The sequence below is a fragment of the Lactuca serriola genome, chromosome 2 (genome assembly GCF_051521515.1).
Source record: "Lactuca serriola cultivar US96UC23 chromosome 2, Lser_US96UC23_V15, whole genome shotgun sequence".
Classification (NCBI taxonomy): Eukaryota; Viridiplantae; Streptophyta; class Magnoliopsida; order Asterales; family Asteraceae; genus Lactuca; species Lactuca serriola.
The window spans coordinates 167,727,723-167,733,893 of NC_136409.1; positions in this window are offsets into that span (position 1 = coordinate 167,727,723).

The following is a 6,171-nucleotide window of genomic DNA, read 5'->3' on the forward strand; positions in this document are numbered from 1 at the left end:
CATTCTCTTTATCTCTAACTCTTCTCATTCTTCCTGTCTCTAACCCTTCACTTTCTCCATATTTGTATATCTTCTCGTTCTCTCTATCTCTAACTCTTCTCCTTCTCTCTGTCTCTAACTCTTCACCTTCTCTCTCTCTCTCTCTAACTCTTATTGTTCTCTCTGTCTCTAACTCGTTACCTTGTTTTCCACACTACTTGGCACATAAACATTCTATCATATCATTTCATTAAGAAATCTCCTACTATCAATCAAGCACTTAATTTCTTAAGTACTTAAACTAAACATTCATCTAATAAATTTTAGGTATTTAACATAATATCACTAACATATTGTAACATACTGATAATGAGGTACTTAAAATTTTAACCCTAAGTATGAAGATTATTTTCATTTTAGCCTATATGTATGAGAAGTGTTGCAAAATGGCCCATAGTGGCATTTTTGTAAATTTTGGGCGGAGCTCACGGACGTTGGACGTACATAGAGTACGCTAGGCATACATTCCAAAACCTCAAACCCTAATTTTTAGAGTTTGGACCCTATTTAAGCATCATTAAGTCCACAACTTGTCTTCTTTCATCAGCCTCCAACCCACTTTCGTCCTCAAGCAAATCCTAATCCATCTTAGAGCATTCTTGATCATTTGTGTGTGTTTTGGTAATCTAAAAGTAAAGAGGAAGAAGAGAAGATCATCTTGGAGGAGTGAGACTCTTTGGATCCAGAATAGAAACATTACTTGGCATCATTTTGAGGTAAAAAGCTCTGAACTTGATGAAGTTATGCTTATATCTAGTTTGACCATGAAGTTTATGTTCTTTTGGTCCCATTAGTTTGGTATTTTGAGTATAAGCTACTCTAAATCATTTACGTTGTCCTTTTAGACGCTTTGGAGTGTTTAGAAGCATAAAAATATGGTCTTGGTCTTTATTTCCCTTCCATGCATGTCTTAATGGGTTAAGAGGATAGAGTTTTTGGTATTTAGCATGTAATGGCCATGCAAGACCATAAAGTTGGAAATTTTATGGTCAATGACAACATTTGGGGTCTAGATATGTAATTTAGATGTAGGGGCTTAAGCATTAAGCTCTTAATGAGATGGAAAAGGAGCCAAGCACGTACGTTGGGCATACCAAGTGGTACGATGCGCGTACACGGTCAAGCCCCCATTTTTGGGCAATGCTCGTGTATGCCACGCGTACAGGCTGAGTACGCCCAACGTACTCAGCTGAGTTGACTCGGTTGACTTTTTGACTTTTAGGTATGACCAGGGTTTGACCAAGTTTGACCTAAGGGTATTTTGGGTATTTTGAGTTATGTTTGAGATTGGTCACTATTTGATTAATAGGTGATGGGTAGAGCTGACATTCGGATCATAGACCTATTCAACTACTTGTGGGTCGAAGACACCAAGGCCGAACCAATGGATTGATATTCTGATATATACTGATTGATGATATATTGAGTATGTGGTAGATCTGTATGATTATATGACGGTTGTTGATATGCATTAGACTGGTAGATCTATAGGACTACCTATGATTACTAGTTGTATGATTATCTATTCGTTGAATATGTTTGTTATTTGTTATATTTCGACATGTTATGTTAGGGTTGAGACTACTACTTTGTGCTATCAGTCAACCGACCGAGGCAATCCAACCGGGAGGTTCTGACCAAGGCATTCCAGCCGGAAGGTTGTGGGCCAGTGTAGTCCAACCAAGAGGTTGTGGACCAGTATGTGATATGCATGGCAATCCAACTAGGAGGTTGTGGGCCAGGGTAATCCAACCGGGAGGTTGCGGACGCATCATGAAAGATTGTATATGTTATGTGTTGTGTAGTGGTACTTTGGAGAATCACTAACATTTGGCTTACAGTTTTAGTTTATTGTTTTAGGTACTTCAAATGATCGTGGGAAAGCGAATACGTCGTGCACATCTTCCTATTTTTATGATATTGGATCTTAGGAAAACTCTTATTATGATTATACTATTGAAACAATGGTTTTGTAAACACTTTATGGTTAAAATGGGTTGTTTTTGAAAATTTTAAATTTCTATGATTTTTGGGATGTTTCAAGTTGGTATCAGAGCCTTGGTTTGAGAGAACTGGATGAACATTCGGGACTCAAACTTGGGAACTGTAAAAGGTTTAAAATGGTTTTCAAAAGTAATCAAGGAAGGATACCATGTGTATGATCAACCGGAGCAAGAAAGTATACCCCAAGTTACCCCACTATTATTTGATATGATGTTTATGATAGAACAACATGCTAGTGACATGCTAGGGATCTTCACAAATTGCATGATAGAATTCCCTGATGTATGATGCCTGATAGCCTAGATTTACTTCATATATGAAGTTGACATCATTATTGTAGTTGCTTTCTAACACTCCAAATCATGTACACCTTTGAAACCCTTGAAAATGAATTAATTGGCAAAAATGGTCCCTCTCGTACGTTGGGCATACCTAAGGGTACGCTTTGCGTACTATGGGAGAAGGATCGTGAAGGAGCCTTGCGTACGTAAAGGTACGCCGGGCATACGCAACAGAGGGCCAAAATCCTAAATCTCGGACTTGACCCCTATTTAAACACCTTTTAGCCTCTTGGACCAAACCCTATCAGCCTCTTTAGCCTCATTTCGTCCACCTACAGCTGAGATATTGTGTGAGAGGGTTTTATGAGCTTAACGAATGGGTTTTGTGGCCATTTTAGAGTTCATTCAAGAAGGAGAAGTTGTCAAGGAAGCTTGGAGTGTCTTTTGGCTTCAAGAATCTGCATATAGTCGACCTTGAGGAGCTTATGGAGGTATAAAGCTTGGACCTTTCCATCTTAATCACTAGATCCTAGCTAGGGTTTTCTAGTTTTGTCACATTGGTTGATGTTGGACCTCTTCTTGTAAGTTAAGAAACTCCAGAGGATGGAAATGGCAGATCTGAGGTCCCTTGGTCCTTTTGCATCATAAAAATGGAGTCTTGGTAGGTGTTTTGACCTCATGCATGGGATAAGAACCTTAGAAAGGTCTTAATTGGGGTGTTGGGAGCATATGAGGCATGGAAAGGCATAAGTTGCCAACTTTATGCCCTAGGACGTCTTAATAAGCTTAGATCTGACTTTTGGATGTAAAAGAATCGGGTATTAAGCACTTAATGGAGAAAGTGTTGAAACTGTTAAGTATGTTAGGCGTAACCTAGCGTACGTCGCACGTAAGCCCCAGAGACGCAGTACGCTACGCTTACCAGGGTGGCACACTAAGCATACGCACCACATATGGACTTGGACTTTGTTTTGGGCCTTGATCTGTTGGGCCTCAATTGGTTATTGGGCCTGGGCGTATTTTGGGATGGTGGACCACTTCATCTGTTTTGGGTCATGGATGTTATGATTGGGCCTTATTGGGCCATGAGGCCCATTAATGATTTTTTGGACATGGACTTTGGGCCTTTATGGAAGAACTTGGGGTTTGGGTTTCCCTTTGATCAAGTGAAGTCCTAACATTGGTTAATATTATTATTCAGTGCGGGTGGTTGCGGACAGTTAGGAGAGCAGCTTTCGGATTCTTCGGTCAGAGGTGAGTCTTCTCACCATATCAATGGGTCTAAGGCACCAAGGCCGTTCCATTTTATGAGATGCGGATTATTGATTGAATATGTGATATGATAGTATGACATTTGCATGGAAGACCACGTGGGGGTTCCCGTGGCATTTGGTATAAGACCTTGTAGGGTTTCCATGACATCCTAGGATATCTGCTTGTATAATTTGCATTCTGTCTTGATGGTAGGAAGACCTTGTGGGGGTTCCCAAGGCATGAAGACCTTGTGGGGGTTCCTAAGGCAGGAAGACCATGTGGGGGTTCCCATGGCATATAAGACTACGTGATGGTTCCCATGGCATTAGGTGTAAGACCCGAGAGGGTTTCCAAGGCTCCTTATATGTTGTATGCATGGCTTATGTGATATGTGTAGCTTATAGCTAATTTTATATGTGTTATGTGATTTGTGTGTAGGATATGCTCTAGGGGACTCACTAAGCATTAGCTTATATTTTGTGGAATGGTTTCAGGTGCATCTGAGCCCAAGGGTAAGGGCAAGGCTTGATGGTTCAGTGTGCACTCTCTCACCGGCATTTTATGGGACACTCTAATGTTTTTTTTTTAAATAAAACTGTAATGAATGTGGATTTGAAAACAATTGTTTTGGGATTTCATGGTTTGTGGAAATGGTTTGATTAATTAAAATTGAAAAAATTTCTTTTGAAAAATTGGGTCGTTACATGCTTAGTGTATGCATCATCTAAGATTTTATAGCCAGGGAATGTTTGGTTTAGCCTTTGACCTATTTCTTGTTTGGTTTTGGGCTTAGGGTAGCATCAAATATTCGAATGGCTATAGGATCTGGTGTTATGTGTGATTAGCATACGATAGTGTTGCAGGGTTGGTGGAAGTTTCATGGATGAGTATATGTGTGAGCAGTCAGTCAGAGGAGAAATGTTTAATCACTCTCGAGAGAGTGAGGATAGGATGTATGTGTATCCTAGTTTTTGTATTTTTGGTGAGCGATTGTGATGATTCTTCAGACAAATACGAGTAGGTGTGGAAGGTAGTATGGGCCCATACTATTGAAAGCACAAGACCTATACGCATATCAAGGAAGTCACAAACCCCAAGGGTTTAGTCTCGTCTCATGAATGTGGCAATGTGTATTTGTGGCATTTCTGCCATATTTTGGTTTATATTCAGTATGGTGTTTATAAGAGTATTTGGTTCCGGGTCTAGAGCGAGCGGCCAGGATAGGCCAGAGTTGACTGATGATCAGATTCGGGAGATCACTGCCACTGCGGTGGTTGCTGTTGTTTGGAGGTCTATGCTAGAGATGTTTGGGTCTATCAAGACCATCATTATTGAGTCTTTGACGATCAGTATACTTCTCTTTCTGATGTTGTCGTTGTTGCCTCTACCGCGACCGTTTCTACTGCAGGGATTCGAGGGGAGAGAGCTTTCCAGTATCGGGACTTCGACAATATGAATCCCCCAGATTTTGATGGGGTCAGGGACCCGATTGTAGCGTTAAGGTGGCTATATGATGTGGAGGGTTGTTTCTTCACATGCCCTTTCCCTGCTGACCAGCAGGTCAAATGCGCCCTAAACCTTCTCCAGTTAAGGGAGAATGATTGGTGGAGATAAGTGAGTGACTCTTACACTCCTGAGTAGAGAGCTGTTGTTACTTAGGAGCAGTTCTCGGAGATGTTTCACTTAAGGTATGTTCCCTTAGTGGAGAGGGAGTGGTTGGATCAAGATTATATGGATCTGAGATAGGGGATTGAGACAGTGACATAGATCATCAAGATGTTTACTGAGAGAGCTCTTTTGTTCCCTTAATTTGTTGCTTCTGAGCAAGTGTAACATCCCGGAAATTCAGAAGTATAGTTGAAGGGCTAAAGTGTAAATAAAAAGGTCGACTCGGCGAGTCAATGGGTAGACTCGGCGAGTCGAGTCGCGATTTGGTCATGTGCTAAGTGACTGACTTGGCGAGTCGGCGGCTAGACTCGGCGAGTCAATGCTGGAATGAGAAAACCCTAATCCTGGGAGTTGTGCCCTATATAAAGAACATAACACTTTTTCCCCAGCCTCTTTACCTTCCTTTTGAGTTCCAGAAACCCTAGATTCATGTGAGCTTTCCTTGGTGAGAGATTAGAGCCTTGGAGGAGGGAATTTTGGAAGGAAATTAAAGAGCAAGAAGATTGGAGCAAGGGGCTTTGCAGAGATTTGGTTCATTCTTCAGTTGGAGCTTTCTTTTGAGGTAATAATTTATTGCTTAAGCTCCTTGATCCTTTGTTGCTTGAGTTTTGGGGCATTTCTAGAGTTATTTCGGGTTTGAAGGTTGGATCTGAGGTTGCTACCTCAGATTTGGACTTGAGATGGTCCGGAAGATCATAAAGTCCCTGTTCTTGAGTTGTGAGTGAAGCTTCCTTGTCCCAAACCCTAGCCTAGAGTGTATATGGCTTAGATCTCTTTGGATTCACGTAAAGTTTGCCACTTTACGTGATGGGTGGCTTGTAGGAGAGTAGATCTATGGATTGGATCCCCTGTATGGCTTGGAAAGCCACTGTATGGATTAAGAACTAGAGGTACTCGGCGAGTCACATGGGTGAACTCGGCGAGT